Source organism: Lithobates pipiens, unplaced genomic scaffold, assembly GCF_037356315.1.
Source record: "Lithobates pipiens isolate NorthernLeopardFrog02 unplaced genomic scaffold, aLitPip1_a1.2 Scaffold_23, whole genome shotgun sequence".
Taxonomy (NCBI): Eukaryota; Metazoa; Chordata; class Amphibia; order Anura; family Ranidae; genus Lithobates; species Lithobates pipiens.
Window position 1 is genome coordinate 115,096,610 of NW_027507785.1, and position 12,692 is coordinate 115,109,301.

The window sequence follows — 12,692 nt, forward strand, 5'->3', positions numbered from 1 at the left end:
CTTTAGCCAAATGGAGTCATCTTACAAATTTGCTTAAAAAAAAAAAATTCAAAACTGAAAAAAAAATGTCTGTGTAGCAGCAAAAATTTGTGCTAAACCATGAAAAAGTCATAATAATGCCTTTTCTGTGTCAAAATGATGGAGATTAATGCCTTGTACACACGGTCGGACATTCCAACCACAAAATCCGTTGAATTTTTTCTGACGGATTTTGTCCTAAACTGGTGTTGCATACACACGGTTGGACAAAGTTTGGAACGTGATGACGTTTGTTCCTTACAATTGGACTGCGTTGAGGCTAGTAGCCAATAGCTTTGGTCTCGTAATTTGATCTGAGCATGTGTGGCACTTTGTCCGATCGGAATTCTCTGCAAACGATCGGAAAAAGTCCGATCGGATTTTTTTGACGGAAAATTTGAGATCCTGCTCTAAAAAAATTTCCATCGCAATTTCCAACGGAAAAAGTCCGATAGAGCCCACACACTATCGGATTTTCCGACAATATATTCCGATCTGACCTTTTCCGTTGGAATTTCCGACCGTTCGTACAGGGCATAAAACAGCTATTGCATTAAATAAAATTTGATCTTTTATGAAGAATCATCTTCTTTCTATGCCAGAGCAGGTGAGATATCATTTAAGTCCAATGGCTTAGAAGCCTCATATGACTTTCAGCTGCCCTGAAAGCTGCTTTTGATAGTCTGTTAAAAATACTTACTATCTATTTCCTGAATACCATCCGTATTATAAAAGTCAGGCAGCCATACTAAACCAATTAAAAGTGTATTATTATTAGGAATTCTTTTAAAAATGTTATACTGTTATTAACAAAGTTTTTACGGGTTGTGTACCACATCCTTGCAGCATAGTCAGACCACAGATTTAATATGCATGGTTTTAAAATGCACCATAGCTTTACATGGGCCTAATCTTAAATACTCTTGATTTTTACATATTCTTGTTTGCATTTATATCTCTGAATTATATTAACAGAATTTCTGTATAAGGCATAGAAGCAACGCTTCTGATAAGCCAATTAAGATTTTGAGCTTTGGCTAAATGCGAAACGCGACAGGTTAGTGATAAGGGTTTTTTCTTCCAGTATATGTTCCTACATACCATGCGCTTAATCATTTTTTTAACAATCGAGATATACTTAGCATTGTATTCTTTAGCTTCCAGAGCTGGTTCAGGATTATATAGCAGTTTGCTTTCTTAATACAGGGGATCTGGCTCAGTATAAAATATACATTTGTGTCTCGGCACTATGGAGCTGGCTCGCCATCACAGGATAATTCCTGTATTACACATTTTACTCTCTCCTACTCTCCTCTCATTTAATTTTGATTGATTGATCTGCAGGTCATAGAGCCATGTTGAGGGGGCCATAATCTGCCTGACACTTCTCATTAGGTAGAAGGTGATTCAGACTATACAAAGAAGATCCTACACATTGCAGGATGGAGAAGGCTCATCGGTCACCTAAGTGACATCCTCAGAACAATATAAAAAAAAAATAGATAACTAGATAGTTCTCTGTGAGCAAACTCTTGGCTGCGCTCCAGTCTCTCGACTCTGTGACATCCTTACTGCTTATCCTGGGGATCCTGGGATAACGGCGTAATCAAAAAACACCGTGAGACAAGTAATGACATTGAGAGTTGTTATGTCGTTGTGGCAAATCTATGTTGTACAAGACAATGGATGAGATGACTGTGTCATTTAACAGCTGGGTCTTCATAATGGCTGAAGAGTAAATTGACTTGGGCAGGTGTAATACAGCTGCGGACCAACTGTCCTTTGGCCTTTCACCATGAGTCTATATGCTATAGACATACATTCAAGCAGACAAATATGTTGTTTCAACGTTCTTTTTCCCTCTTATTTCTTATGTGTTTTTGTTTCTTTTTTTTCCCAATATGGTGCATGTGTTTTTTTTTTTTTTCCTCTATTATTTCTTCACTCTGCATTTTCACATTTGTAAATGCTATAGTCCCCCACCTTTTCTAACACGTACAGTTTACTGTACACACAAGCCTGCCGGCTTCCCATTTCTTGCCTTCTGCTAGCTCTCTTCCTTCTCTCTCTGCTTCTTGATTTCATGCTCTCTCTTTTTACATCATCACCATATTCCATTATTCTTGGTTCTCTTTTTTTTCTTCGCCATCCTGATTCACAGAATCTCTTACACTTCATCCCCCCCCCCCCCCCCATCCTGATTTTCTCTCTCCTTTCATTCAGGTCTGCCCCACAATAATCTTCTCTGTGGCTCAGTCTGGTGCTGCACTGGCTGAGTATGGTCACCCTTTGCGAGGATGCTCTCTCCACTCCTATGATCCTTCTATGGCTCTGTGTGTGTCTCTCATCCATCATGCTGCTGCCTTCTATGTGCTAGAAATCTCTCTTCTCCTGTGCGCTGTTTAACACCCGCTACCTTCTCTGCCATTTCTATCCCGTCCTCTACAACTAATTGCTGTTATTGTTGTTTTGCTTAGAATTTATGCGTCGATCAATTGTTGATGTTGATCAGTTATTTTCTTGTGAGCTTCTTCCATCCATCCTCTTAGCACCATCACTCTTTTTATGCTGTAGTTGTTCTATCTATCCCCCTCCTTCTTTTGCTCCCTCCCTCCTTCTCTCTCTCTCTCCCTCGCTCCCTCGCTCTCCCTCGCTTGCTCGCTGTGTGGGTGCCTATCTGTTGGAGTAAGACAGCTGGGGAGATCTGGAAAGATTTCTGTCTGGGTGCCTGTCTCTGGCGCCGCGAGGGACACAGCTCTGCTGGTGACACCGTAAAGGGGGAGCAACGGTGACAAGAAGAGCACGGAAAGTGACAGGGACACCGGTTGCTAAGCGGATGAGCAGATTCTTAATGCCAGAGAGATGAGAGGCACAGACTGATGATACAGAGACACTGGTAAACTGCGTGACTGGTCACATATGTAGAAATATGTTAATGTCTATATGTATGTGCACATACATACATGCCCGCACGCACGCACGCAGGCACGCATACCCATTATCGTTTTTTATTCCTTATATGTGAGTCTGTTTTTGTGTTTAGAATTGTTCACTGAAGGATTGTGTTATTTTCTTCTACATTTTCTGCGTTCTATGCTATGGATCCTTCTGTATGTTGTGTGTGATCTTGTACTGTATTACACAGCAGTGGTGTCTGTATTTTTACAGTCTGTGTGCTGGGTGAATGTGGGTGCTCATGTGATGGGAGCTTAATGCTGATTTGAGGTGTAACACGTGAATGTGTAGCTCTGTATGATCTCTCTGGGTGTGTTCTGATTTGAAATGGGTTCATTTATCTGGGATATTGCATCTGTAACCCGTTAGGCACGTCTAGGTGTATTAATCAGGTTCTGCACTAGTTTGTGTGCTTTTCTATATAGCTTTATATCCATCTATGGCATTAAAGGTCTGTAAATGCTTGTACTTTTATGATATTGACAAGAAATTTCCTATTTTGTATTGATCTTTCCAATACAGTAAGTCATGATTCAGTATTTGTATGTTGGTGTAGAGCAGGTGCGCTAGTGTATTAATGGTGTTTGTCAATGGAGTTTACTATGTAATTACGGCAATAATATAAATACACAGGGTAGACAAAACAGTGTGTCTTCTTCAAACAGGATGCTTCTTTCCTGCATAATACAGTATATGTATGCAGATCCCTTTACTTATGCTCAAATCAGGTGCTCTTTGCTTTATAGAAGAGACAAGCACAGCCAAGGCATATCTCCAGCCTGAATCTATGCTGCGGGAGTTGCAGAGGAGTTACATAGGCTCTAGATGTCTAGTGGTGTCTGACGTTAGCTGCTGCTGCTAAGGACTTCTCCTCACTTGGATCAAAACCAGAAACTCTATATTGCTTTAGTCATTGTTTTTATCTGATCAGGAGCATCATTTCCATACTGTGACAATGATGAGAAATTTTCCAACTCCCCTGCATGTCCTGTCATGATTAGGTTGTGGGTGGCTCTATCATTTTCTCCAAGGGGGTTTCCCATATATTTTTGGAATTTAAGAACATCTCTTCCTTGTTATGATTGCTCTCAGTATGTCATAATTGACCATATTATGTTCAGTGCTGTACCACTAAATTTTTCCAGTCATGTGGAAAACAAGTTTACGTTTAGTGACACAGCAGGAGTAGAAAGGTATCATAGCTTTTACTGGAGATAATTTCAAATAAGGATTCATTTTAAGAGGAGGTTTCTATTCACTGCAACTAGCAGAACAGTCTGGCATCTTATCCATGAACCTCCACAGGTCGGGAGAACTTGACTTGAGCAGGTATTGCAGAGGTTCTTCCATAAACATTGGCAAGCCACACAATAAAGAATAGACTTTTGATTCTAATTATTTAAATTTCAATGGTCATATATATTAAAGTGTTTGTAAACTCTTATAATTAAGTTATTCATTTTTTATATTTTGGTCTGATAAATAAACCATTGAAAGTGTTTTATTATAGCTGCTCTGTGCACACTTCTTATGCCATCTCACAGAGTCCTCCTAATTCATACCTTCCTCCTTCTGTACACAGAAAGATTTTTTTTCAATCAGCCTATGGCTAAAAGAAATATCTTACAGATTCCTCCATCCACGTTATACAGGTGTGAATGAACAAATCTCCCACTGTGGCTTTTGGACTTTGACAGATGCTGTTCAGCCAATAATTTTCCGTCTAGATCCCTTGATTTTTCCATAATAAAGCTGGCCTACAGGATGAATGAAAAAAGATTACCAATTTCTCCTTCTTATACAGCTGTGGTAGTTTTATGTCAGGCAACTCACTGGCTGTCATAATACCCAAACAGCAACTGCAACTGATTGGATGCAGCCCCTGTTCGGTCAACAAATTTTCCCCTGGCTCCTTTCATTTTTAATTTTTTTCTAAGGATGTCAGATATAAGGGGGGCAACTACTAATTATGTGTTGGCTGTTTTATCAGGAACCGGGCATACTCCAAACAGTGTATAGACAGCTTTAATCCCTATTCTGTGGAGATTATAAGAATTGGTTGGATTTAGTAGTTTGACAACTAGCAAATAGGCAGGGCTGACAACAAGTCTCGCAGTTTCAGTGCACTAAAAAGCTTGTGACATTTGCTTTAAACTGCATTGGGACATTTACAAAAGGTCAAACCAATAAACATGTATATCTCAGGCTATTGAGCTGTAAGCATACTTGCCGATATGCCAATTTACATCTAACTGTCCAAAATTAACCAGTCTGGGCAACTGTCACCAACCTACAGTTGTCTTCAATGTGGCTCACAATAAAAGATTTAGCTAGTTGATTTGAGTATTGATCAGCTAGAGTTTTACCATATTTATGATTGCAGTCAACCATATCTGAGTCTTTCAGGTTGCAAGTCAGATGTATAGAATTCATGCAGGGATTGTAGATGGGGCAAGATATGGCAAATTCTGGGATGATATGTCAACATTTTCCATCCTGGCTGCAAGACATTGGGTTGATTTACTAAAGCTGGAGCAGTTCGGCAGATAAACCAATCAGCTTTCAATTTTTTGTCAAAGTTTATTTGGACAAGCTGAAGTTAGAAAAGCTGATTGGCTACCATTGCCAGTTGCACCAGTTTTTGCATTTTCCAGTTTTAGTAAATCAAACCCAGCGTCAAATATCACTGCCAGGTGTTTTTTGACAAATTAGGTGCCATCTCCCACTATGATTGCTACTCAATACAAAATAAAGAAACCATGCATGAGGCATAAAAACACTGGTTTCTGACTTCCTTTGAAAACGTAATATTAAATAGTAATAAATATGGTTTATGCACTTTAAAACATGGGGTGTGGATAACAGACCACGCAGGAATAAATCTGGTAGTAGGCATCAGAGGATGGCCAGACTTTCAGGCACAAACCAACCATTTTGAAGACCTATCTTGGTCTAGCTTCAGGCATAAGTGCTCAGGTAGTTTGAACCTGCTTTTGCTTATGATATGAAGCAAAAAGGAGGGAGGGAGGCATATGCTATCACTACCAGTGCTGTCTTGGAGTATCTCAAGGGAAACCGCAAAGATTAGAGTTGTCTGTCAGTGCCCATAGACATGAAATTACATCCAAATCTCGGCAATCATCTCATGTCTATGATCATCATTAGACAATTTGGGCATTCTCTATGCTTGAGCTGTACATATAAACTGAACTATTTATCTAATGCTGAAGCACCCACATGAGTGATGGCTCTCTGAAATTAAATGATCTGAATATCTGTCTCTAGGACTCTTCAAGGCATCACAATTCCTGTCACTTATCTATAGGGTTTATATGGTACCTGTCTCATTAGGCTTTTGCCTGAGGGTCTCAATCATTCTTGTATGGTATTGTAGCTGAGAGAAATAAAAAGAATAACTATCTGCTTGGAATTGGAAAATTGGAAAATCAGGGCTGGAATTTTACCATTAATCCTCGTAGACACAAGCTTGGTACCCTAAATTATAGCCTTCTGCTATAATCACCCAAAAGAATAATTTTTTATTTTCTGGGTCCTCACCTGGGTTTGGGTCCTAACATGGGTTAGAATATTATCATATTGTGAAAACAGCTGTTAATATGAATACTATTTTTACTGATGATTAGGGATGAGCTGAACACCCCTGGTTTGGTTTGCAGCAGAACATGCGAACAGGCAAAACATTTGTGCAAGCATGTGTACACCATTAAAGTCTATGGGACGTGAACATGAAAAATAAAAAGTGATAATTTTAAGGGCTTATATGCAAGTTATTGCCATAAAAAGTGTTTGGGGACCCAAGTTCTACCCCAGAGTACATGTATCAATGCAAAAAAAAGTTTTAAAAACGTCAGTTTTTTTGGCAGCAGTGATTTATAATGTTTAAAGTGAAACAATAAAAATGAAATATTCCTTTAAATATCATGTATGGGGAGTCTCCTTAGTCTGCCTGTAAAGTAGCACATCTTTCCCATGTTTATAGCAGTACCACAGCAAAATTTAATTTCTAAAGGAAAAAAATTTAATTTAAAACTGCTCGCGCCTGTAATGTATTGTCGGATCCCGGCAATATTGAAAAAACCTTGTGGGTTCCCCTAGTCCATTACCAGGCCCTTTGGTATGAATATTATGGGGGAACCCCACACAAAAATTAGAAAAAAATGTGTGAATGCCCCCCTAAAATCCATACCAGGCCCTTCAGGTCTTGTATGGATATTAAGGGGAACCCCACATCATTTTTTTAAATGGCATGGGGGTCCCCCAGGCACTATATACTCTGAACAGCAGTATATATACTATACTACTGCTCTATATACTCCGCAGAAAAAATGGGCCTTGGGTGTTGGTGGTGCCAGGACACTGTAACCCCTCGCAGTTACTCTTTTTTGGTGCAGGAACGGGCGCTGCTGTGAAATATTATCTAAAAAATTGTAATTAGTTAGCCCTGTTAAACAGGGGCAGAAAAACTGGGCCTTTGGTTTTGGTGGCACCAGAAAACTGTAACCCCTCACAGTTAATGTTGTTTTGTGGGGCGCAGGAACGGGCCCTGCTGTTAAATATTATATCAAAAATTTTAATTACATGGCCCTGTTAAACAGGATCATAAAAATTGGGCCTTTGGTTTTGGTGGTGCCAGAACACTGTAACCCCTCACGGTTGTTCTCGTTGGGTGCAGGAACAGGCCCTGCTGTGAAATATTATATCAAAAATATTATATCAAAAATATAAAAAATATAGGAATTTGGCCAAGCTAGCATGTAGACGCTGAGCATGTGGATGGCTGGGACCGAATTTCTTTTTACGGTTTAGCAACTGGGGTAGGGAAATTTGCTTGCTAAAATCAATTGGTGGTGTACTGCTAGCTGCAAGTACTTGAGACACCTATTGCTATACCTTCATTCCTCTCAGTGCAGGTTTTTGAGAGGACTGGAGGTATAGTAGGGTTGGAGATCCCAGATGAGGAGCACGGAGAAGCCCGCCTTTTTGTGTCATGTGATGTAAACAAGCAGCCGGTTGCTAGGCAATCGGCTCTCGTATCCTCACACGGAAGTCGTCGCCGAAGAGAGAAGAGCAGATCGCTGCAGCCGGCTGGTGATCAGTGAGTATGAGTTTTTTACAGCTTTTTACTCACTGATCACCAGTCTAGTCTAAAACACAGTGAAAACACGATGTCCCCACACATGTCCCCAAAACACACATGTCCCCAAATAATAAAAACACATGTCCCCAATAATAAAAACACCTGTCCCCCATGTCCCAATGATTATCTGCACACATATATCCGTGATCACCTGCACACATCTGTACATGATCATTTGTGTACATATGTTCGTGATCACACAATCCAATTATTATACACTTAACGGATTTTTTTTTACCAAAGACATGTAGCAGAATAAATTTTGGCTTTAATTTATGACACAATTCGATTTTATTGGATTTCTTTTAAAATAGAAAGAAGAAAATTGTTTTTTGTTCCAAGTTTACGCTATTTTTTCGCTTATGTCGCAAAAAATAAAAAAACTGAATAAATACCACCAAAATAAAGCTCTATTTGTGCAAACAAAATGATAAAAATTTCATTTGGGTACAGTGTTGTATGACTGAAAGTGCGAGAGCGCTGAAAGCTGAAAATTGAAGGGGGCGAAAGTGCCCTGTATTGTAGTGGTTAACAGTTAATCTGACCTAGGGACAATTATATGCATTAAACTGAATATTTCAGTTTTCTTTCATGTCCCACTGTATTTTAAAATTACCAAACTAAAAATGAATTAGGTGAATGGTTAATAAATAGTTGGCACTTCATATAAATGTATTGCTAATAAGCTCTCTGTTGTTATTGTCCCACTTACCCACGCCATTTACCAAATAAACATGAAAAAATTGCTGGCAGCACAGTTCCTGTGAGTTATAAGAGTCTTTTTCTGCATTTTCTCTTCCTCTTACGCTACAAGATCCCTTCACAAACCCCTTCAAGTAGCTACTGCAGCACTGAAAATATTCATGGAGCTTCATTTTGCTCATCTATGCAACACCTATTTGCAGAATGTAGAAAAAATTTGAAGCCACTTTTCTGAGCCATTATATTGGTTGTAAGTTTGGAGGGGAGTGTGGCATTGGGTGTTCTATTCTCCTTTGTGCACAAAATGAACATTCTTAATTAACTATTACCTTAAGCCCCCGTGCACACAGAATCCGACTTTGAAATTTTGCCACTTTAGTTCAAAGCCGCATGTCAGTGCGACTTCAGTCGCGACTTGGTTGACATCTGTGTGACTTCATGCACCACTGTCTATGCGAGTCGCACCTGAAATCACAAAAATAGTGCAGAATTTTTTTTTTCATTGTCACATCGATTTTAACAGTTCCATTGCTAACAATAGGGTGCGACTTTTCATGCAATTTGGACCTATAAAATTGCATGACAAGTCGCACCAGTGTGAATGGGGTTAAATGTTACATACCTATCAGGCAGTGGTGGCTGGTGCTAAATATTTCAGGTGGCAGGGGGTGCTTCTAAAGAAAATAAAATCGGAATCCCTGTGCCCCATATGCTAACAGGGTATCCAAAATAAATCTTACTTCTGGTCCACAGATTATAGTTCTCTAGATTTTTGTCAGATAAATATTTATCTACTGAAAAGCTCTATTTCTTCTAAATCTGGACCTCTGCCTCAGATGGCTCTTTTTTCTGATCTCATCAACCTCATATAGAACACCACATAGAACCTTCACAATTATTACCCGGTACAAGCAAGTGATATTTTACACAGTGATGACTTGTAATCTTTGTAATCTAAAAGTAGAACTATAGGCAAAACTTTTTTTCATTCTGGATAGAGTAAGAGAAGGTTATACCCCTCAGAAATTTTTTGTGTCCCATTGAGGAGATTTGCATTCACTTCCTGGCCCATAGCCAAAGTATGTAGCGAGAAGTAGGGATGAGCCGAACACCCCCCCGGTTCGGTTCTCAGCAGAACATACGAACAGGCAAAACATTTTTTTGGAACACACAAACACCGTTAAAGTCTATGGGACACGAACATGAATAATCGAAAGTGCTAATTTTAAAGGCTTATATGCAAGTCATTCTCATAAAAAGTGTTTGGGGACCTGGATCCTGCCCCAGGGGACATGTATCAATGCAAAAAAAAGTTTTTTTGGGGAGCAGTGATTTTAATAATGCTTAAAGTGAAACAATAAAAGTGAAATATTCCTTTAAATTTCATACCTGGGGGGTGTCTATAGTATGCCTGTAAAGTGGCGCATGTTTTCCGTGTTTAGAACAGTCCAAGAGCAAAATGTCATTTCTAAGGTAAAAAAAGTAATTTAAAATTACTCATGGCTATAATGAATTGTCGGTCCCTGCACTACACATAAAAGTAATGGAAAAAAACAGCATGGGATTCCCCCACAGTCCATTACCCGACCCTTTGGGTCTGGTATGAATAATAACCACTCCCCAACCGGCGCACGCCGATGTACATTGGCAGAATGGCACGGGCAGGCATATTGGCGTACAGGTACGTCCAGTTTTAAATGCCGCCCTGGCGTTGCGCTCGCGTGCCGGTCGGGACCCCTGTGAGTTCTGGTCGCGGGTCCCCAGGGACTCGATCGCCGGGGACATACCCACGATCGTCTCACGGGGCGGCTGAACGAGAAGATGCCATTGTAAACAACATCTCCCCGTTCTGCCTAGCAACAAGTGGCGCTGATCTCTGCTCCATGTGATTGGAGCAGAGATCAGTGTTCACTAAAACAAAGCCCAGCCCCCCACAGTTAGTAACATACCCCTAGGAACACTTAACCCCTGCACTGCCACCCACTGGTTAACCCCTTCACTGCCAGTGTCATTTACACAGGAATCACTGCATTTGTATAGCAGTGATTGCTGTATAAATGACAATGGTCCCAAAAGTGTGTCAAAAATGTCCGATGTGTCCGCCATAATATCACAGTCACAATAAAAATCGCTGATCGCTGCCGTTACTAGTAAAAAAAAAATATTAATAAAAATGCCATAAAACTATCCCCTATTTTGTAAACGCTATAACTTTTGCGCAAACCTATAAATAATCGCTTATTACGATTTTTTTTACCAAAAATAAGTAGAAGAATATGTATCGGCCTAAATTGAGGGAAAAAAATGTTTTTTTTATATATTTTTGGGGGATATTTATTATAACAAAAAGTAAAAAATAATGCATTTTCTTCAAAATTGTCACTTTATTTTTGTTTATAGCGCAAAAAATAAAAAACACAGGGGTGATCAAATACCACCAAAAGAAAGCTCTATTTGTGGGAAAAAAAGCACGTCAATTTTGTTTGGGAGCCACGTCGCACAACCGCGCAATTTTCAGTTAAAGCGACACAGTGCCGAATCGCAAAAAGTGATCTGGTCTTAAGCCAGCAAAATGGTCCGGTCTGAAAGTGGTTAAGGGGAACCTCGAACCAATTTTTTTTTTTTTAATTGTGTGGGGGTCCCCCCAAATTCCATACCAGGCCCTTCAGGTCTGGTATGGATATTAAGGGGAACGCCACACCAAATTAAAAAAAAATGGCAGGGGTGCCCCCCTTAAAATCAATACCAGACACTTCAGGTCTGGTATCGATTTCAAAGGGAACCCTGCGCCAAATGTAAAAAAAAAATGTCGATGTTCAGGTCGAACTTGCGTTCAACTCGAACATTGGGCTCATCCCTAGTGAGAATCCCTGCAAATTAAAGGGATCCTTTGGGGCCCTCAGGTCACTAGAACTAGTGTTGCCATTGGAAGATTTCCCCTCTATGACTTATCTGGGAATAACCCAAAATGTGTGATTTTCTTTTACTTTCACTTTCAATTATACTGGTAAACAGGACATATAGAGAGGGTAACTCTCCCCCACAGGGACAGAGGTAGCAATGAAAATCGAATATCCCTCTCCACTCCGAAAGGAAAAAAAAGTTTTTCCTTCAGTTATACTTTAAGTATATCTATGTTCATATTACCATATTCGTAATATCAATACATTCTGGAATGCTTCTCACTCTGACAATGATCACCAGTAGGAATGAGCTTGGGTTTGTTTCAAACCCATGTTTGGACAAACTTGGAAGTAAGCTGTTAGCCCTTGTACACACGGTCGGAGATTCCGACAATCAAATCCGTCGGAGTAATTCTGAAGTGATATTGCATACACACAGTCGGACAAAGTTGTCGGAAAATCCGATTGTACATAACGTGATGGCATTATTTCGTTACGACGGGACTACGTTCAGGCTAGTAGCCAATAGCTTTGGTCTAGGAATTTGATCTGAGCATGCATGGTACTTTGTCCGTCAGAGTAGGCTACACATGATCGGAGTATGTCCGATCGGAGCATTTTGTCGGGAAATTTTACTGGCAAGTTGGAAAAGTTGGTCCGTAGGATATTCCAACAGAAACAGTCCGATGGAGACCACACACAGTAGGAATATCTGACAAAACGGTCCGATAGGACACATTCCTGTACAAGGGCTTAGAGTTTCCCCAATCAATTGCGACTGAGGTATTCCCGTCCTACAGCTACATGTACAAAAATTTACAGCAATGCTGTTGACATCATTGACCTAATATGGCCACATAGCCATATTAGGTGAAGACATGAAGCCGCTGCGGGACCCACACTTCGTCCTGTAGCTGCAGCCACTCGCATACAAAATGCAGGAACTGCTTGCGGGT

The 12,692-nt window shown here is 40.0% G+C and overlaps 1 protein-coding gene across 2 annotated transcripts in view; it reads left to right on the forward strand.

Moving 5' to 3' along the window:
* The first annotated feature begins 2,221 nt into the window (after positions 1–2,221).
* Positions 2,222–12,692, forward strand: part of ELFN2 (extracellular leucine rich repeat and fibronectin type III domain containing 2) — a 219,404-nt gene continuing 208,933 nt past the window's right edge. For both annotated transcript variants that reach the window (XM_077452241.1, XM_077452242.1), the window contains exon 1: positions 2,222–2,914. The gene's annotated coding sequence lies outside the window, so the exon portion shown is untranslated. The remainder of the gene's footprint in view (positions 2,915–12,692) is intronic.